This window comes from Neolamprologus brichardi, chromosome 23 (assembly GCF_056152115.1).
Source record: "Neolamprologus brichardi isolate AB-2024 chromosome 23, ASM5615211v1, whole genome shotgun sequence".
In the NCBI taxonomy this organism is placed as follows: domain Eukaryota; kingdom Metazoa; phylum Chordata; class Actinopteri; order Cichliformes; family Cichlidae; genus Neolamprologus; species Neolamprologus brichardi.
In genome coordinates, this window is record NC_142125.1 from 30711249 (window position 1) to 30733892 (window position 22644).

At 39.2% G+C, this 22644-nt stretch overlaps 1 long non-coding RNA gene across 2 annotated transcripts; it reads left to right on the plus strand.

Moving 5' to 3' along the window:
- The first annotated feature begins 1128 nt into the window (after positions 1–1128).
- LOC102795317 (uncharacterized) lies at positions 1129–19916 on the plus strand. 2 transcript variants are annotated; one of them, XR_004844069.2, is made up of 4 exons: positions 1129–1348; positions 1957–2082; positions 7353–7456; positions 19845–19916. It is a non-coding gene; the product is annotated as an uncharacterized LOC102795317 (long non-coding RNA). The 2 variants fall into 2 exon arrangements; XR_437422.2 differs by lacking the exon at positions 19845–19916 and adding an exon at positions 13760–13948.
- The last annotated feature ends 2728 nt before the right edge of the window (positions 19917–22644 follow it).

Here is a 22644-nt window from a genome sequence, read left to right on the forward strand (position 1 = left end):
GCGAGTGTGTTCAGATTTGTGTATTTGTGAGCATGTGTTACTGCAATTATGAATGAGTGTGCGCGCGCATGTGTGTGTGTGTGTGCTTCGACTCTTTAACAGACAGATGTTGCGCTCCCCACTCTCCACTCTATCTAACGTGTCTGTCTCTCTCAGTGGACGGCGGTAGTAGGCAGCAAACACACTCAGTGTAATTAAGACAAATTAGCCCGGATGGCAGCTTTCAATAACACCAACATATGTTAGGAGGTTTTTACAGAAGAATACAATCAAAATCATCATTAGCTAATCAATTATAGAAAACAGAGTCAAATTTTCCACCTTGAAGCTCTTGTGGATTAATAAGATGCATTTATATTTTAAATAGGTTTATCTTATCCCTCTCTCCTTCGTGCTACTTTCATAACTCTTTCTTTCTTTTTTTATTTGGCTGAGAAACAGCAAATTGGAATCAGAAAGCCTTTATTGTCATCGTACTTGGCAATACAATTTAATTAGGAGTTTTATGCCTATGTGCTGCTTTAAAATAAATAAACATATACAAGCATAAAGTGCAATATAAATTTTACAGATAAAATGACACATGTTAAGTTCATGTTTTGGTGCATGGTAGGAAACAAACAACTACTAACAGCCCTGACAGTATAAAATGTCGACGTCTGTGGTTGTAAAAACACTTCTGATCTTATAGAAGTCTTCAGGAAAATAACTTTCTGGCTTGACTTCTGATTCTTCTGATTGCCTAATGAGTTTTCAGCCAAGTTGTTAGGTAGTGTCAGACCCACCCGGTGAAGACTCCCAGTGTGATTATTCAAAACAGGAATTCAGATATCACTGAATAACATCCTGGTACCTGGATCCATCTTTCATACTGTCTATGATTAAAACACTATAGTTGCCTATGCCGCCTCCATACTTGGCTTCCGGTTACCAACTTTCTTAGAAACAACACGTTTCCAAACATCGAATAAACAATCCTGCTTAATTAGACATAGGGTTTTAAAAAGCTCAGCAATAGCTTTTCATAACTGCACAATAACATTCCTAACTGAAACTGCAGTCAGTTTACAGTGTTGCAAGTTGTTTTTGTTGTTGTTTAAAAACGCAAATCCTCCCATAAAATGCTGATTGTATAAACTGGAGGTGCACAGTACATACTGTAATGTTAAATGACTGACTCAGTTAACTAAACTTACTGGAGGCCTTAATTCTCTTCATGTCAGCGCTCCTTTGTGCTTTCTTTTTTGCCATTTTCTCTGATTATCTTGACTTTTACCCCCTCCCCACGTTTTCACTTTCAAAACTTTTTGTTCATATATGCAGCTTCCAGTACTACGAACAGTTAACAGTAAGTTCAGAACAATGGGTGCTTGATTTCAGACAAAAGCAGCTCATCATTTGTATTTGACCCTTGTGAAATGAAATGAAACAAATACATTGTATCATGTTGTCACTAGGTAAACTAATAACTAGTTGTTTGAAAGCTCTTGTTTAATAGATACTGTAATCCTAGAAGAGTAAAACTAAACAGTTTCATCCCTTAAGATTCTTTTAAATTTGCTCAAATTCACCTCTTTTTCCTCTTAGTGCCCCTTTTTTCAATGCTCTCTATCTCTCTTTGTTTCTTTTGCCTCGTTCTCTCTCCTTATTCTCCATCTCTCTGTCTTGCTCTATCACTCTCTATGTCACTCGCCTTCTCCTCACATCTCTCTCCATCTCCCGCAACATTTCAAAAGAATGAATTACTTTGGGTTTGTCACTTGGCCCTGGCCGAGAATTCATTTTTGTGGGTCAAGTGTTTCAAACTGTCATTTTTGACAGGAACCTTCTCATATAATAACTACATGGATGGACCTTGACTTGGGGTGTTTTAGTTTCTCTCTCACCCTCTCTCACTCACTCACTCTCGTCTCTCTCTCTCTCTCTCTCTCTTCTCCTCATATGCATTCCAAAAAGATCTCATTGTTGGTGCCAAAAGAAGGACCTGGAGAGACGGGGAACGTGGAGAGTGTTGAGTCTTGAAAAACGTGATGTCGGAGAGATCAGTGCCAGTATTTAACTACGGCAAGGTCTACAACATAAGTAAGTCATGGAAGAAAAGGAAAGTGCATAAAAACATTATCCTCACATGTGTGAAGTCAAGTAAAGATGGAATTGAATGAATTTAAAGCCTGTGTGTGTGTGCGTGTGTGTGTGTGTGTGTGTGTGTGTGTGTGTGTGTGTGTGTGTGTGTGCGTGTGTGTGTGTGTGTGTGTGTGCGTGTGTGTGTGCGTGTGTGTGTGTGTGTGTGTTTAGACATCTTTGTGAGGACAGAAAATTGGAAGTTCATTATACTTGTGGGGACCAACAGTCACTTATTGAGACAATATACCTGTCCCCACAAGATTGAAGGCACTTTGAGGCTCAAAATGTGGTTTTAGTGTCAGGGTTACAGTTAGGTTATGGTTAGGGTTAGGCTAAGGGTTAAGATTAGGCATTCATCTTTGATGGTTAGGGTTAGGGTAAGTGGCTAGGGAAAGCATTATGTCATATAGATGTCCTCACTAAGATATGAAAATTTGTGTGTGTGTGTGTGTGTGTGTGTGTGTGTGTGTGTGTGTATGTGTGTGTGTGTGTGTATTTGGGTGTGTGCGTAGGTGTTTGGGTGTGTGTGTGTGTTTGCTGGGGACAGCAGGGCTTCAATGGCATTGGACTTGAGCAGACAATCTATTTACAGTGTGCTCAGGGGAGCTTATAAACAAATGTTGAGTAATTTCAGCCAGGAGTAATTACCCTTGCTGCTGACAAGGAGAGTGTGTTAGCACTCCCCTTCACCCTCTGCCCTGTCCAGAAGGCTCCAAGCTTATGTGCAAACACACACACATGCACACACACACACACGCACACACAGAAACTTGCACAGATATGCACATTAGAACTTCCTTGCACATGTGTGGCGTTGTTGCAGCAGTTAACATGGAAAGCACCCACTCAGGCTCTTGGTTTATCCACCTGCATTCTTAGAAAAAGTACTTTTATTTTCCACTCTTGAGCCTGAATATTTCAAATTAATAAATTGTGAACTATATGCTCACATTAAGCAAGGCCAATATTTCAACCAGTAAGGTCAAGTATGTAAAGGTAATTCCAGTTACTGTATTTCCACAAAAAAATTCTATATATAAGCATCATAATTTTTGCTGCTACGAATTTGTGTCATTTCCACTGAAGAACAAGAAGTCATTTAATGCAGTAGATTTCAAGCTTTCTTTAGATTCCTTTACACTGGCTACCACAGTGCTTTGAGAATCACAAAAATGGGCTTGTATTTGACATTTCTTTCCCTAGAATTACAATTCTCAAAGTCTGTGCTAATAAGACAGGGAAAGAAAACACAATTGCACATTTTATACATCTGCAATTTATGTTACTATACAACACAGTGGCATTTTGTCAGGACAAGCACGGGAAGCAGTGCTTAAATTTTCAAATCTAAAAGCAGACAGAAATTAATGTCCATACCATAGTTTTGGATTGTTTGCCACATTTACATTTTCAGAACAAACTACAACAAAGCTAACCCATGTAAATACAAAATGCAATTTTTGAATGATGATTTTCTTTATCGAGCGGAAATAAAATATCTGATTGTACCACCTTTGGCAGCAAGAACTACAATCAAGCATTTGCATAATCTGGCATAAGTATTTCATGTAGTTGTGAAGATTTTCGCAGAATTGTTTTGATTCAGCCAAAATAGAGAGCTTTTGAAGATGTCTGGCCTGTTTAAAGGTCATGCCAAACCAACTAAATTGGATTTCAATCCTGACTCGGCCAAAACCTTGTTTTTTGAGCAATTCAGTGGTTGACTTGCTGGTGTGTTTTGCATCATTGTACTGCTCCATTACCAGTGTCCCTAAGCTTTTAAGCTTTAAGCTTGTCCCTAAGACATTTTCTTTCTGGATTTTCTGATAGAGAAGCAAATTTAAAGTTCCATTAATCACGGCAAGTCATCCAGGTACGAAAGCAGGAGACCCATACCATATTTGACTGTTGGCATGATGCTCTTTTTATGAAATTCTGTGTTAGTTCGTGTGTTAGACATAACAGTCCACAGACTTTTTTCCCAGGTCATGGTGATCATCAAGATGTTTTGTAGCAGATGTGGGATGATCCTTCGTATTCTTTTTGGTCAGCAGTGGTTTTTACCTTGGAACTCTCCCTTCAGTGCAAGTTTTGCCAAGCCTCTTTCTCGTTGTTGAATCATAAAAACAGATCTTAACTGAGGCTTCCAAATCTTTAGAAGTTTTGGGTTCTTTTGTGACCTCTTGGATGAGTCATTGAGGTGCTCTCTGAGTAATTTTGATTGGCCAGACATTCCTAGGTTCACATCAGGTTTTGCCCTGCATCACTTTGTAAGAGAGAGGTTCAATTTTTGTGACTTCTTGATTCTTGCTTGATGATTTGAAACATGTAAGTATAACAAAAATACCAAAAAGTAAGAAATCAAGACGGGGACAAGTGCTTTTTCAAAGCACTGTATGTATGTTGAAACATCTATCCTAATTGGGCTCAGGATAAATATGTTTAATGAGCATGAAAATTATGTGAATAAATCCTATAAAGTCACCAGATTTGACCAAATTCCCATCCAAAATCACACATGGTAAAATTTGGATGGCCATGTAACTGTGGAAATTCACTGGGTGTCTTAACATTTCTGTGACACTTGGATCACTGGGATGCACTGACACAGCCAACAGTTCTGGGATGCTTCTGAAATGCACTGCAGTGGCTCTAGTGAAATCACAAGCACTGTCTTAGATGTGAATGATTGACTCAGGCGGTCCCATTGTGGTTGCAACATGACAGCTGGAGTGCTCTCTACCAATCATTAAAAACTCAAATTAAGAATATTTTATTGCAGCCATTCGGCAGCATTCCAGAGTTTGGGATAATCAATGCAAAGGTACGTTTTTGTGGTGGTGCATGGTGGCCCAACACTTGACTAAGACACACTACTTGTTTATTCCTTGTATTTAGCACTTTCCTGCTTCAATGGACACGTCATGTTAGCTTAAGAAAAAGATGACTCAAATTCAGATGAAATTCCTTATATTAGAAAAGTAAAATATTGGAAGCTAACTTCTCATCTGAGAAATGTTATTCCACAGAATACAAAGGAGATAAAAGAAATAAGAGAAATTTAGCTTTGTACAAAAATATATTAAACTAAATTCCTTTGTTAACACACAGTCCCTAGGTTTATGAAATTTAATATTTTGCCTGCAGACCTCTGTTAAATATGATTTATTTGAGAAAACCTTTACATACTATGAACACATCAACTTGCTTTTGTTGATTAGAATTCTGCAGGCCTGGTCATCAGGCCAACAGATCATGTTATTGAATAAAAAAAATTAAAAAAAAGCAATCAAAGTCACATTCATTGTTCTATTGTTTTACATTTTAATCATTTGAAAGACTTAATTAAAGGATTGAAATGTAACTAGCAAACAGGCAAATTAATTTTCACCTTAACCTTTGAAAGTCAAGCAGGCCAGATACAGGCTTTATCCTGTCTGATCAATTACAAACTCTCAGCTCGCATGGAATGGATTCCCATGCAGATTGAGCTGGATCAATCTGCATTCCTCATCAATCGATGCAACAGCTTTTCCAGACCTTTGAGAGACAATGTATGATTAGGAGATAAGAAGATAATGACTGGAGGAATAACACACAGTCAAAACCGACAATTTTGAATCAGAATGGGGCAAATATAACCAGTTCTGAGTCAAGAAAAGGAAATACACCACATGGAGAAAAGGTACTTCTGGTATTCAGCGTTTAAAATTCCAATCACTGGAGCTTTAAGGGCAATAGAGGAAGTCTTTTCCTCCTTCATCCGTTTCTCTACTCCCCCAACCTTTGATTCCCTTTTGATGTGAGAAAGGTGACTGCTTAGGTTTGGTCTCACAACAACTGAGCGTCACTTGTATTCTGGTGTAACAATTAAGCAGTGTTGTGTGAAATAAATTGAGTCAAACCCAGTCGTGAAAATCATAAAAAAATATTGCTGTGTGCAAGTTCAATTCAATTTAATTTATACAGCGCCAAATCACAACAACACTTTATATTGTAAGGTAGACCCTACAATAATACATACAGAGAAAAAACCCAACAATCGCATGACCCCCTATGAGCAGCACTTTGGCGACAGTTGGAAGGAAAAACTCCCTTTTAACAGGAAGAAACCTCCAGCAGAACCAGGCTCAGGGAGGGGCGGGGCCATCTGCTGCGACCGGTTGGGGAGAGAGAAGGAAGTGGTCAATTTTTGGTTTGGTCAAATCAGTTGTAATAAATGATGCTTTTTCCAGGATTTCTAAATTTGACGCCTTTCCACAAGGACATGCTGAAATTAGGATTACAACCAACATTTTTATGTTTTGTTTTTTAATACCCTCACAAAGCAGTTGCTATGGTTCTGTATACATTTTTAGCTATGGAAACACAATTTAACTGAGAAGTGGGAACTGCGGGATATTCAATCAGTGTTAGATAATCACAATAATAAAGTTCCATTTTGGTCCAGTACAAGTCTTGAGAAATATAAATGGGTAATTCAAGGCCATTTCACATTCCACATGTATATTTAATGTAATAACTGATTATATCAGCTTTAACAATATTTTCCTGATATCAATAATATCTGTCTCAAAACTTTTTTCTTTGAGACAGATGCTTACCTAACAAATAGTTAAAGCATCCATATAGGTATCAAACATCGTTGACTGCCTACTAATGATTGCCTACTGACATATTTATTTATTCATTTTCAGTGTTAACAATTGAATATGGAAAATAGCTTCACCAGTGTGTGTGTGTGTACATGTGTGTGTGTGTGTGTGTGTGTGTGTGTGTGTGTGTGTGTGTGTGTGTATATATATATATATATATATGTATATATATATATATATATATATATATATATGTATATATATGACTGGTGTGTCACTGTACAGTGTAAAGCTTTGTTCATGGCAGCAAACCTACATCCTTTACCTCTGCTGGGAATGAAAGTGGAGGTTATTGGAAGGAAAGTCACATTTTCACATTCCACTGAACCATTTCAATGTCAGACTTCTCTGCTGCATCCTTCACTTTATATATGGTGAAGAAATACATTCTATGTTTTTTGCTTTCCACTTATAGAATGCATCATTTGCATTTTAACACACTCTGCTCAATTGACATATCCAGCAGACGTACACATTTGTGAGACTCTGCATGTATATACTGCACCAGTATATCTTGCTGTAAAATACAATCTGTACTTCTTTGTCCTGTCTTTGAACATTTTTTTCCCCCAGCTGATATAATATGCTGGGAGGGTGGTGGGCTACGTTAGGTGCCATTGTGTTGCTTTGGCTGCGGACTGCAAGAAGTTGTGCTTGGCATGAGGCCCAGAAGCAAGGTGAGGACAAACACTCCCAACAAACACTCAATGACATCCACAAATTTATAGACGCAGCTACAGATTATGCATTGTTAGTCTGTGTGTGCGTGTTAGTTTGTGTGGGTGGTTGGGTGGGTCGGTAGTAGGGATGAGTGTTGTGACACCTGTGAGCATGTGTTTGAGTGTGTGCACACATGTCTGAGCAGGTCCACCTTTCGTCTGAGCTGAGATTTGGAAAGGCTTCACTTTGCACAGGCTCCTTAATTCTCCCTTAATTCATTTGTGCTCCAGATTCACTTGGCTGCTGGGATAACCTGGGAATGATAATGAAGCGGGAGGGGGAAAAAGAGATAGAATGGGGCAGAGAGAAAGACAGAGAGAGAGAGAGAGGGACGTGAAAACATCACAGCACAAGGCACCTCCTTCAGTTCCCCCTTTGAATGTGTTCAGAATGGATTTAGGGCTTTTCACTGAGTCTTTTAAGAGAAGATGAATCTTATTAGTGTTGATTGCTAGTCATAGGATGCTTTCTGCCTCGGGAAACCACTTAACTTAACCCTTTCACAGATGCCCACAGACTGCAACATTAGTAGGGTTGGGGTTTGATAGCATTTTATCAAATATGACTCCATGTGTCAATTCCTTTCAAATGCCTTATCTAATGTATTATAATTAGGTACCACACATGAATGTTGGCAGTGTGTAACACCTCAGATTTTATACATTATTATATTATTACCTCATGTAAACACTTGATGCCTTAGTTTAAAGATTTTACTCGTCAAATCAAATTAATTCATAAAGCACATTTAAAGACAATGTGCTGTACAAAAGATGGAATATAATACATAAAAAATAAGTAAAATACATGTTAGTAAATGTTAAACAGATACAGTCATGGCTAAAAAAACACAGAAGACACAATAAACAAATGAGACAGACTTAACTAAAACAATAATAATAATAGAATAAAAAAATCATTTTTAAGTCTAGTTTTAAAAGACTCACTGCACGGAGCAGATTTGACTGTTAGAGGAATGCTCTTCCACAGTTTGAGGGCCAAGACAGAGAACACCTCTGAGTTTAAGTCTAGAGTGGGGGGCAGTGGAGGGACTGGGAAGCAAAGTAGGAAATCTAAGAAGGAGCCACACCATAAAGGGCTTTACAGACAAACCTGAAGATCTTGAAATCAATTCTAAACCTCATGGGACGGACAGGATTGACTGTAAAATAAGTACATAAAGTAAATAAGATCATGGATAACAATTTTCAGATCTATCACAGAAAGAAAAGGCAGGATTTTTAGTATAGCGTATAACTAAGTATAACTAAAATTTCATAGTATGATGAAGCATTCGGAGGTCCTGTTTGAAACTAAGGGGCTGAGCCCAACTCATGAAAAACAACCCCCATAATTCTGCCTCCAATAAACTTTATGTTTGTCACAATGCAGTCAGATAAGTACTGTTCTCTTGCATCGGATTGCCAGACAAAGAAGCATAATTTGTCAGTGGTGTCCTGTCCAGTGGTGGTATGCTTTACATCACAGCATCTGACGCTTTGAATTAGACTTGGCAATGTAAGGATTGAATGCAACTGCTTGGCCATGGAAACCCATTCCATGAAGCTCTGCGTGAAACTGGAAGGTCTGTAGCGACTGACTCCCCAGAAAGTTGGTGACCTCTGCACAATATGCAACTCAGCATCTTCTGACATTGTTCTGTGATTTTACATGGCCTACTACTAGCTGAGTTGCTGTTGTTCCCAACCGCTTCCATTTGGCTATATTACAACTAAGATCTGACTATGGAATATTTGGGCATGAGGAACTTTCACAACTGGACTGGACTTATAATAACAATCTGCAATTCACTGAACTCCTGAGGGTGTGACCTGTTCTTTTACAAATGGTTGTAGAAGCAGTCTGCATGCTTATGTGCTTGATTTTAGGAACCTGTGGCCACAGAAGTGATCGAAATACCTGAATTTAGTGATTTGGATGGGCGAGTGAATACTTTTGGTAGTATAGGGTAAGTTGGCTGCTGTTGGGTAAGGTCTTGGTCTCGGTACAAGGAGTGGCAGTGAATGAGTTGACAAGTCAGATCCATCTTTCTCAAGATGAAACCGGTAGAGAGAGAGTTTGGTGGTCACAAACTATGACAACTCATACATCATTCTTCAAAATGTTGAATGAAAAGCAACAGGGGCAGCAGGCGGTGGCAGGCAGCCAGACACAGAGACCGGCCATCATCTGGTGGCTATCTCATTAGGATGTTTGTTCGTTTAAAATCAACGAAAATCAAGCTGTGCCACAGACTGTGTTGAATGACAAAAACACACTATCCAGCAGGACTGGACTGAAACAAAAGTTCAGGCCAGGAATTTGACATCATCCCAGAACACTGTTGACTCAGATAACAAAGTGTCAATTTTATAGGCTAACCGTTTGCGTTGTTTGGGGATTGTGACTTCCAATTTTTGGATATTGCTTCATTTTACCACTGTCATTCCTCTTTTTTTTAAAGAGGCACAGGCAGCTGTTTTCTGCTTTAAAGGCAAAACTTATTTTCATATGTGTTGGTATAGGAAAAATCCACATACATTTAAACAAAACAATTTATCTATTATCCATCCACCGACTCATATTCATATGCCAGTGTCAATGCAGTTCCATTAGCCTGGAGTTCAGGGGTGGAAGAACACTGAACTGCCAGACCTGCAATTAACTGACAGCCTCCACCTGCTGAGGTAACATTGATTAGTCTAGAGCTCGTATAGCTATGAAAGACCTGATATACATATCATCAGCATTGTAGTTTATCCATAACTTAACTGACTTGATATGAGTACAACTGAGAAGAGATGGCATAGAATGCACTCTTTATGTCTAATATGGACCAAAAATTAGATTCATTTATTTCACTTGCACTCTTTAATTATGTTGGTTGGTATTTTGTGAAAATATAGATTCTCTGTCTCAGTATTTTCCATTTCTTTAAATCTTTAAATGGATTTGATCTTAAATACAAAGCAATTAATTTGAATTTAAAAGTCAATTATTTTGGGATGAATGTCCTGTCTAACAGCAAATCACCCAGAATTTTCAGGCTTTGCTTAATTGAGCTATATGCATGTCTTGGATAAATAAGTATTCCAAATTGGTTCACTTACCTCTCTGTAACTAATTGATCTTGCCTGAAACAATGGCACTAATAGAGTAGTCCCAGCAGGACACAGGCTTCCCCTCCAGGAAAGCAAATGCAAAATGCTGCCACTAATTGAAATCATTTCGATTAATATGAAGCCTAATCGAGGCTAACAATGTAGCATCACAACGGGTCATGCAGTTAGAATGTATTCCTGTTCGCTCTGTCTCTTTACTGTTTTGAACCTGCACCTCTGTGTTTTGACAGTCTCGCCCTCCTCAATGCACAAAGCAACAATTCATCCTGTAGAGAAGAATGAGCAGACGGGGCGGGGGAGCTCGGAACAGGGCCGATCGATAAGCAGAGTCGGAGCTGTGATTTATTTACCGTTGTGTGTTATGTTGAGGCGAGAGGAGGGAGAAGAAAAGCCTTCTGATATGGCCACGGGCAGCCATCATAATGGGGCCCTCTCAATCTTCAGTGAGTTGCTTGTTGCATTGTCAGACAGGTTTCCGCCGCTGTTCAAAAGCGGTATCCGATCAAACCCATGAGACGCGAGCGACCAGACAGATGATTACTCACTGTAAACGATCCAGGAGGGGAAAAAAAGAGAAATAACTACAGCGGATATTGATGACTCAATAGACTCAATGACAGACGATTCCATTTGTGTCTAGATAAAGTGTTGACTGTCTTGGATCAATCATAATACAGGCCTGTTATTGAGCATAAAAACCATGTTTAATATCATTAAATCCAGATCAAGCTTTTCCCTCCCTCTGCCTCCTCCTCTGGCTTTCCCTTTCCTCCTTTCCTAGAAGCTTACACATATCTGGCAGCCTGCCTTCTACAGTACAACCATGTGAGCACGAGACGTGGGGGATGGGGATATTAGTTGTGTTGTTGTTGGTGAAGGCGGAGGAGGGTGTGTTGTTCGTTTGTGTGTGTGTGTGTGTGTGTGTGTGTGGGGGGGGGGGGGGGGGGGGGGCATGGGTGCACAAGGAGAGATGGGAGAAAAAAAGAAACCTCCGAGGCAATCATTTCTGGAAGAGTGGTGGCAGTCAGTTTGGGTGTATGTGTTCTCTCTCTCCCTCCCTCCCCGTCTCTCTTATTTATTTATTTTGTAATTTCAGACAGTTCAGACATGGCCAACACTCAGCTAAGGCCAATAACAGTTTATAGACTGCTAATGTCATCACATTTTGACAAACTTCTCAATCTGAAGTGACCTTGTGGTGCATGCTCACCTCTGTTCTGCATCTTCTCTATACTCCCCCTCATTTCTGAGCAGGTCGCCAATAGCAGGGGTTATTTGTGTTTATTGCTGAGATTTGAGTATGAAAACTATGCTTTTTACATAACAGCCTGCTTTTCTATAGCAATGAGGAATATAGGTTCTTAGATAGCCTGTCGAATATAGTGAAGATGAAAACAAAGCAGAGAAGCTGTTTTGTGTGGTAACTTAAGCAAATAAATTCAAACTGAAGGTGTGTGTGTTAACTGTTTTCTTTTTCCAAATTTCCAAATTCACTGTTTTTTTTGCATTTGTTAGTAAGTAACTTTTGTCCACTTCTTTTTAAAATTGATTTTGTATTTACTGTTTAAGCCATGTGAGTGACTCAAAGATTGCTTACTTTTCAAATCATGTATATTACATTATATATACATTATATTCAATTCAATTCAATTTTATTTATACAGCGCCAAATCACAACAACAGTCACCTCAAAGCGCTTTATATTGTAAGGTAGACCCTACAATAATACATACAGAGAAAAACCCAACAATCATATGACCCCCTATGAGCAGCACTTTGGCGACAGTGGGAAGGAAAAACTCCCTTTTAACAGGAAGAAACCTCCGGCAGAACCAGGCTCAGGGAGGGGCGGCCATCTGCTGCGACCGGTTGGGGTGAGAGAAGGAAGACAGGATAAAGACATGCTGTGGAAGAGAGACAGAGATTAATAACAGATATGATTCAGTGCAGAGAGGTCTGTTAATACATAGTGAGTGAGAAAAGTGACTGAAGAAGAAATACTCAATGCATCATGGGAATCCCCGGCAGCCTATGCGTATTGCAACATAACTAAGGGAGGATTCAGGGTCACCTGGTCCAGCCCTAACTATATGCTTTAGCAAAAAGGAAAGTTTGAAGCCTAATCTTAAAAGTAGAGATAGTGTCTGTCTCCTGAATCCAAACTGGAAGCTGGTTCCACAGAAGAGGGGCCTGAAAACTGAAGGCTCTGCCTCCCATTCTACTTTTAAATACTCTAGGAACAACAAGTAGGCCTGCAGAGCGAGAGCGAAGTGCTCTAATAGGGTGATATGGTACTACAAGGTCATTAAGATAAGATGATAAGATTATTTAAGACCTTGTATGTGAGGAGCAGGATTTTGAATTCAATTCTGGATTTAACAGGAAGCCAATGAAGGGGAGAAATATAGGAGGAATATAAGAATATAGGAGAAATATGCTCTCTCTTTCTAGTCCTGTAAGTACTCTTCCTGCAGCATTTTGTATTATAATTATTACATTATTATATATATATTATATTACTTATATGTTTTATATGTAGTATCTTACACCTCTATAATTCTGTATGAGTAAAAATTCATATAGAAGATAGATCTAATCCTCAGACTGTTGGATGGTTTGCAGTTGCCCTGTGTTTTAGGGGTTTGCACTCCATCATCACATATGTTGAGCCAGCAGTTCTTAAATCCTACAACTTGTAGAAAAAGATTCCTTTTACAAAGAAAACAAGGAAGTTTAAACAGTGTGCTACAAAAGCTTGAAATAGATAGCTAAATGAAATACTGTTCAAATATTTTCTTAAATATTCTTAGTGAACAACGAAAACTACTAAAAGTAAGTCAAATTAGAGCATATATGGTTTTTAAAAAAGGGCTGAAAAGGTTAGTTTGCTGTTAAAGCTCATGGATAATTATTCAAATATGTAGCTAGAAATTAAACTTATGCAGAAGCTCAATAAGGAAGATCTGCAGTCACTCATCTGGCTGCTTTCCTGCATTAAGGATTTACATGATTAATGCTTTCTTAGCTGTCAACTGACATCACTACTTTAGTCCTAACATCTTCTCACCTGCGTTGTTTGAGCCAATCAGCCTCTGCTTTACATGGTTGAAATCTTTTGCTCTGTCATTTTCCCTTTAGACTCTGTTTCATGCAACCCACCTCTTCCCCATCTCCCCATCAGCTCTATTGAAACCTCAGTCTTCATCTTCGCTACCACCAGCTTCTAGACTGGGGAGGGTGGTGTCCTAAGTCCTATCACCACTGGAATTCCTTTTTTAAATCTCCAAATACATTAATCCCTCTATCACAATAAATCATGTTAACTTCTTCCAAGTGATCTCTCTTTATTGAACTAATGCATAAATGGTTAGCTTAATGGATCAACTGTTTAAAAAATATGAAAGTTTTTGTTTGTCATTTGGAATGACTTCTTATTTCTTCTGTGATTGCTAAGACTTGGGACAGCAATTCTTTTAAAAAAATTGTCTGATTGCCCAAGTTAAATAGGTTAATTAGGCTGATTGCCTAAGTTATGGTTAATTATCGCCAATGACAAATTTGACCTTACTGGGTTACTGAGATCTTATACCATGCTAAAAGTAATCAAAGGGGAGGTAAAACAAAAATGAAAAAAACAAACAAACAGGTAAATTGTTAAAATTTTTAACTAAAAGTGTCAAATTAACCTAATAACCTAATAGTAATGAAACAAACAGTGATAAAAGTCATTTTAAGTTCATAGATGAAACTAGCTTTTAAGTAGCTTAAAAATGATAAAAAGCTAATGCAAATCCACTAAACCAATGTGTGTAAACCAGGAAACGATGTGATAAACCTGTGGAAAAACCCTGGGTTGACACTCAGCTCATCAGTCAGACCTTGTCCTTGCAAGCCCCCACGTTCCCTGTCATCTTTTCCCCATCCATCCAACCACCCCCACTGCTGGAGGCCTTTGCCCTGGGGCCCGTCTGACTGGCAACTGTTGATTTGGATCTCTCCATCACTTGCCAGATAAAAGAAGGATTCAGGATTTATCCAGCTTCTCTCTCCACTCCTTCCTTCCCTCTAGTCGCCACCACAAACACAATTCCCAGGCACCAGGTTTCTACAGGCCCTCCTAATGAAGTCATTCCCACTACTCGTGATTCGGTGAGATTGCCACCACAACCATACCGCTCCCACTGTTGCTGCCGCCATGATCTCCTCTTTTCCCCTCACACACCTCAGGTTTCCCATCCCCCATTCCCAATGAGTGAACTCATGTGGAAACAGCAAGTGGTTATATGCATTTTCTTGGTCCATTCCTTCCCTGCATGCATGTCTCTGTGTGTTTGTACATTTATGACGTGTTTGTGTGTATGTGTACATATATGGTCTTAACTAAGCTAACATACCCTGAGTGCTACTAATTGGATGTTTCCAACAGCAGTTATGCATGATGTGGTATTATGGCCAAAATAAAAATCACATAAGAAACTACATACTGTGGTGAAACAATATGATTGCAGCAGTTATAAATTCTACCCAAAGTAAAGAAAAAACAAGATGATGAACAGATCACAGTTCTTGTACAGTATGTGCTGCGATAAAATCTGCCAGAGAGGTAGAAATCAAGTTATTTCAACCTGTCAATCACTGTCTGGAAAGATGAAACCCTTTGATGAGTAATGATCAGAAAAAAACAGTAGACAGCTAATGAATCTCTCATAATGTCAGCCACACAAAAAAAATCTCTTTGTGGAGGTCTCTTGCACAGCCTAATGCACATCACAGTCTCTGATAGTTCACTCAGCGACACCTCCTGAGTAGGAATCCTCCAGAGACAGCCTCACTGGCTGTCAGTTGGTCGGTCTGCCACTCACCACTATGCGCTCGTCCCCAAGTGCCTGTGAACATTCCACAAGCGCCGCCAATCTGACAACAACATAAAAAAAGCAAAAGAGTGTTTCTGAAGGTATTCTCCTGTGACGCTGGCAAAAGCTCGTTTTAAGTTTTTCTGCTAAGGGAAGCGGGCATTGGAGTGAGGATGACTCACATCTTACTCCCTGTTAGCAAGGGGGCCATGCGATCAAATGGATCAGATTTTGGCTTTTGAAAGTCGATGATGGCTGCTCAGGAAGCTTGTGAGAGAAGAACTGGACTGGTAACAGGCAGCTGTTAAAACTAACAAAGATCTATGATGTTGAATAGTGAATCATACCATAAGACACACAGGCCTAAAAGAAAGACTGAAAAAAGTATGGATAAACAGCCTACTCATTATTAACCAAAGTAAGGAATATCTGATAAGTGCCAATTAATATGCTTCTAACCTAGAATTTGCATGACAATAAATGCAATGCATTATCAGTATGCCAACATCATGCATTATTAAAGTTGGACACCATTAACATAATAATATATTTGCATAATCAAGACCAACATTTGCATGGAAGATGTTGTAGTGAACCATGCAGAATCTCCATACTTCAGCAAAAGGTGAAGTAGTTTCTACTACATGTCCTTCTTCAGTCAATTCAGAGTTTTGTGACATCTCACATTAGTTCCAGTCCCATCAGAAGGACTTGTTGCTCTAATTCAGTGCCTCAGATAAGTCTACATTGCATACCACGTCACTTATCTGATGACAGCAGTTGTACAGTGGTTAGTTCCTTTCAAACCACCTACTGTATTAAAACACAGTCCTGCTGTTTCTATTTTTATATATTTTAATACAATAATAATCACACATAGAATAAAAGATGGAAGTAGGTAGTACCTTAAACCTGGATTATATCTGAAGGCCACCAGATGCTGTGATTGCATAAATACTTCTGGTCCTATCAAAGTGCTCAGAGACTGCAGATGAAAATTAGCATGTAGCTAAATCTTGTATAAAGCATTAGTGTGATTAATGTATTTTGTACAAAGAAATAACCCCCCCCCCCCCCCCCCCCCCAAAAAAAAAAAAAAAAAAAAAACGAACTACAAAAAACCCCAATAAATAAAACGGTTCACTGAATAACCCCTATAAACATTTACCATTGAGTTTATGGGCTTGTTCATTTTGGGTGAATAGAAAATTGTCAAATTGTTCATCTTGGTCATTCTATATTTCAAAATGAGGGATTATCTGTAGTATAAAACTACATGCTCACACCTGTTAATCACAACTCGTCAGTTAAAGAGTGTCTGGTTTCACGCCTACACCCACTCCTACTTCTCATATCTACTTGATGGTAATGGCGTAAACTGTTATTTTGAGGCTTAAAAACAGGACTTCAAAGACCAACAGATGGCATCGCAGTCACCATGTCCATCTGTTATACCATCTACGATGCTGTCATGCTTGGGAAAAAGGCAAATCCAAAGAGCACACCCAGGGAAAAGTTGGAAAATTTAAATTGTTAACTGTTAAGGAGTGAATGGCTTGCTGATAGAGAGTAGTTGGTGGGAAGACTTAGCAGCACTACAGCTTTGCATATGGGAGCTCTGCTAGTTGTTGATGCTCACAAACCTAGAGATGGGTATACAAAGTTATCACAGTTTTTCCAAGTGTCAACCACTGGAGTGAGTACTATCACCAAAAAACTCAGAGTCAGACATTACAGAACAAGCCTGAAAAGTAAAATAGTGTGAGATGTGTCTAAAGACACCAGGACAACTGCCAAGACAGTAGTGCATGACTTAGCCAAGTGAGGAATTGTGGTCACCAAGAAGACAATCACTAAAAACCTATACAGGAATAAACGGTGTTGTTGCAGACCAAGAAAAACTCTGTCTGAAAATTCAAGCCAGACTCAAGGATGCTAAGGGCAACCTGGACAAACATTACGTGTAGTGGAAGCAAGACCTTTGGTAAGATTATGCAAAGCTAAAGCGCTTTGGCCATAGAGATATTGCATGTATTTGGAGGAAGAAGAGAGAGGGATTCCACCCAAAAAAACTATCCTCACAGTGAGACCAGTTGGGAGTATCATGCTGCAGGGATGCTTCAGTGCGTCTGGAACTGGAAGTCTTGTCAAAGTGGAAGGAATCATGAAGAATTAAGGATATGTGAAGATTTTGAAAGGAACTGGATCTGGGTCATCAATTTGTCTTCCAAAAAGACCCAAAACATATGTCGCTCCTGATGAAGAACTTCCTCTAGAAGACCAAAGTAAATTTTATTGAATGGCCTTCACAAAGCTTTGACTTGGTTCTCATTAAAAATCTGTGGGATGAACTGAAAACCAAGGTTCATGCCAGAAGACCATTGAATGTGAAGGTGCTTGAGAGATTCACCAAAGAAGAATGGGCTGGGATTTCTCAAAAGAGGTGTGTGAGGCATCAAATGACTGTAGGCTGTTATCTAGCAAAAAGGATACATAATTGACTATCAGATTCAGGGACCTACAATCTGTAATAATTTTGACCTTGGTAGGTCTTTTGTTTTGTTTTATTTTTGTGAAATTATTTTGTTTCTGTGTTTAAAATAGGATGTTTGGAAAAGCTGTCTACAGTGCAAATTCCTTGCACTGATTAACAGCACTTTGGATATACTTTTAAAAAATGCTATATAGGCTAATGATTCTGTACTCCACACTTGATTATTAGATGCAAGCACCTGCATCAAGGACTGCTCAAACTGAGAAATTCCACCCAGGCACAGACCCAGAGAGAAGAGCCAGCCTACTAACACCATCTGATACTCAATAGTAAAACGAGTTTAATAAACAAGAAAAACAGATTTCCAGTCCATCCAGCTGCCCCACAATAGTGATCGCCTTTAAAGCTCTTGCTGGCTTGTCTAGGTGCACCCTGTAGAAGTCTTCAATTAAGAGATGGATCCAAAAGGAATGACCAGGGAATTCAACATCTGTCTTCTGTTCCATATGCCTCCCAGTCCACTAGATAATGGAGTCCTCAAGATCTTGTGGATTGTATGTACTGCTTCCCCACACATGTACATGTTTGTTGGAGGATCTGTAGGGGGACAAAGTCAGTTGTAATTTGTCTGCAAAAGTTTAGACAATGGGAAAAGAAGGTTGATGTACTGCCACTCCGAAGTCTAGGGCAGCCACCTTGACTGCAAAGAGCTTATGAGGATCAGGTAACCAGGACAAGTGTAGACTTGACAGTCTCTTGAGCTCAGCGAAGGCTTTTTTGGCTTTGGGATTCCATTTAAACGACCTGGAGAAAGAGATGAGAAAGGTTGATTGTGAAACAAACTGGCTTCAGTTTCTTATAAAAGATCTGTCTGCAACTGTCTACATGCCATTTCAAGACAGCTTTAACTTTCCCCGGGTCAGTCTTTATCTGCCCACCCTCAGGAATGTAGCCCAGAAAAGACACTTTTGTGACATGGAATTTGCTTTTGCCTTTTGTCACACAGAGCCTGTTTTCCTATAGCAACACGTTCTCACTCCCAAAGCGTAACATTTTAGGCTAGGTGACAAATCGTCAACATATTACGTTTTCGGCTACCCACCACGTTCCTAAATGACAACCTCGGAAAAATGAGGAAATATGAGAACCGTATGGACTCAATCTACACATGTTCGCTCTTTTTCTTCAAATCACTTAGAAACACGCTATTTAACATCATTAAAGTCCTGGTTAAGCTCAGGAAAAAGGTTATGGTTAGGGCTAGGGATAAGGTTAGGTTTAGGGCTGGAATACAGGGCTGGAACGTCTATTACCGCGGGAGCGTCATTGCACTGGATTTCGGCCATAACCCGCCACGTACCATAAGAACGCCGAAGGTCTCCTTTTGCGTTCCTCAGGAACACCCTGGGACGTGACAAAACGTCGGCATGTTACGCCTAATACTTTCATTACATTTTCTTTATGTTGTATGAGATCTCTGGAGAAAATTAGAAAATTGTAAAAATAGACAAATACAAAGTTGTTCAGAAAAACCCTCAACACATCATTGACTAAAGCCTGGAGAATTGCTGGTGCAATGATTAACCTAAAAGGCTTTATAAGATATTTAAAATGACCCGGGGGAGCACTGAATGCAACCTACACTCATCAGCTTCCCTTTTGTGCACCAGACAGTAAGCGTTGAGCAAATCGAGCTTAGTGAACACGGTTACATCATTCAACGGCACAGGTGATGTATCTTTAATGATGATCTAATTCATGTACTCAATAAACGGTCTCAGTGTTGTATTCTTTTCCTCAACAAAAATATAAGATGACCATATAATACTGATAGCAAGTGAGTCCTTGATGCAGGTTTCCATGGCTTCTCTTTCAGGACCAGAGAATTTGTAGAACCAGGTTGAAGGCAGAGGAGCTTCAGGCAACAGATCAGTGGCACATTCGTAAGGTCTGTTGGGAGGGAAAGAGCATTTTCTCCTTACAAAAAAACTTGTCCCAGGTCATAGTATTTGGGGCGCACCAATGACAAATCTGGCAGAGAATTGGCTGAATGGAAGTGAATTGGCAGGAGGCATAATCTAAGCAGTGAGAGCGGCAGAAAAAAACTCCAACTCTCAATTCTCCTGTAAGTCCAATTTATGTGAAGGTCATGAGTTTCTAACCAGGTACAACCAAAAACGATTGCCGTTTGTGGTGTGGAGAATCTATGAAACTCCAGGTACTCACAGTCATTTCCTGATAGCATGAGATGAACTCGCTTTGTACGGTACAAAATCCTGATCAGCAACTGACTGTTTAATGGAGACACAGAGAGGTGAGGAGAGTGGTTCCAAGGGAATTCCTAACAGAAATGGCAACTGATCACCAAATATTACTCAATTTTTATCAGTTCCAGAGTAAAGTAATGTCTACAAAGGCAGGCTAATTGCAGGAAGTTGCCCACCAGTACCACCACAATTCCTGATGGACTTTTAATGACATGCAACATAATGCCTAATCTGACTATGGTACATGCAACATTTTTCCTCCCTCCTCTCTTCCTCCAGGGAAAGTTTGGTTCACCCCAGTTCAGCTCCTCAACGATCATGAGGAAGTGCATGAATGGAAGGGTAAAGGAGGTCTTGGAAGCTGAACTCGGGGCAACTGTTGTTTTGATTTGACACTATCTAAATACAATTGAAATTACTTGAAGTGTAGGATTTGTAGTTCTTTTCTTGTGCCTGGTTATCAAACTGGTTATCAATCTCCCTAGCAGTCCCCTAAATTCTCAAGGGAATCTTAGCTGAGTGTCATTCTTAGTGGCTCACTTACCCTTCAACTTATCACTTAGGAAATGATAGAAACCGTTTTTTAAAGCCTTGTCTCCCCAACCTGCTTCATCAACCAACACTTTAAACTTGACAGGAAATTCAGATACAGATCTATTCCCCTGTTAATCATTAGACACTTCAGATTCAGCTCAGGATTCCTTAAGGGGATTGTTAAAAACCTGTTAAAACTCATCAATGAACTCATTGTAGGTGACTGAACTGATGAGGTTTGAGAGTAAATGTAACTCCACCCAGAGACGATCAGAAATGCTTTTGGTGAGCGATTAAACAACAGTGGGCACTGAAGGAGCAAATCCCTGCAGCAACCCAACTCACCCCATGGGGAGAGCTGGAGTGACTACAGGACTTGGGTCTGGAACTGTAGATGAAGAAGCTTGAGCAGTCGCTCAAGGCTGAGTGATTTCAGCATTTACAATCTGGATAGCTTTGTGCCTGTATCATGAGTACTTCTATAACTGCAAGACAAGGTTAAAAATACAGTATAATATTAAATAGGTAATATTATACTGAGTTCAGTAAACTCAGTTTTTTTTTACAAACTTGCTCTTATGTGACAAGCAATTAATATTAACTATAAACCAATAGTTCATTGATTTTATTACTCATTTTAGTTGGTTCAAGTGCTACATTAAGCATCAGAATGAAGCATTAATCTATAATTAGAAAGTATGGCCACTATTGACAACTAGTACATTGAAATGATCAACAACAACAACAAACAAAAACAAAAAAGTGAAATTAATCATAGACTGTATATAATATATTAACTTCAGTGTTACTGTAAGTGTTAACAAATAGGAGGTGTCAATGCCTATACATACATAAATACACAGTGTTAGGTGCAATTTGTTCCAAAGTAAGGTGTTACTATAACCACATTTCATTTTTTAGGAACACTTTACTGTACTGAATTCAGCAATTACATCACAGTTACAGTTATGTTGTTGCTTGTGTTACAAATATTTTGTGCTACAATCAGCTGTTTTCAGTTCCCGTGCTGCAGTGAGAGAAATGGTCGACGGTTCTACAATTTTTGACGAGGAGAGATATGAATGTTACTTTTTTATCGCATGAAAGAATAAGAGTGCAATGGTAAAGTGCAAACTGTATCCAGATAACAAACAGTTATATTATACCGCTAACACTATTTCCAAGCATCTGCACAGACAGCATGCTAATGCAAAGTTAGCAAAAAAGCAGAGTGAGGTTAAAGTTGAATGTATGCTAACTCAGATCAAGCAGCCAGAGCCTTCAACAGGTATCTAAAGCAGTGAACAGTCAGGCTTGCAGCACTGTAACCTTCTTGTAAATGTCTCTACAGTAGAATGACTTTTTGCAAATTGCTTTTCAGCCTCTTTGGGCTGGTTTTCAACTGTGTTGTTGCTGGTGTTGTGTTTATGAATAAAAATACATAAAAACTAAAAGAAAGATGGTATAAGTGATTTGTGCTGGTGTGTAGAACTGTAATTTAAGGTACACGGGTTGGTAATAAATTACAGCTGCTTTGGTGTTAATGAAATTAACAAAGGTTCCACTGCAGGGGGAAAAAATGAAACATGAGAATGGATTTTTGGAAAATAAGTCATTTATTATCTTAGCCTCTGCTTCTCTTGTATATCTCTTTAGCCTTGTGGGTAGAGCTATGAGCATTTGTTTGGCACTTTCTCGAGCCTCAGGTATGGACATCTTATTGTACCTGTTTTTCATCCATGTTAACTGACCAACAGCCTTCTAGGCTTCCCTGATTGTGGCTCCCAGCTTGTGCTTCTAAGATTGCTATGGCAGTGGTGAATGTGGTGTACACTGATTTCAGTGATACTGCTAGTGGTGATGATGTGTAGAGCA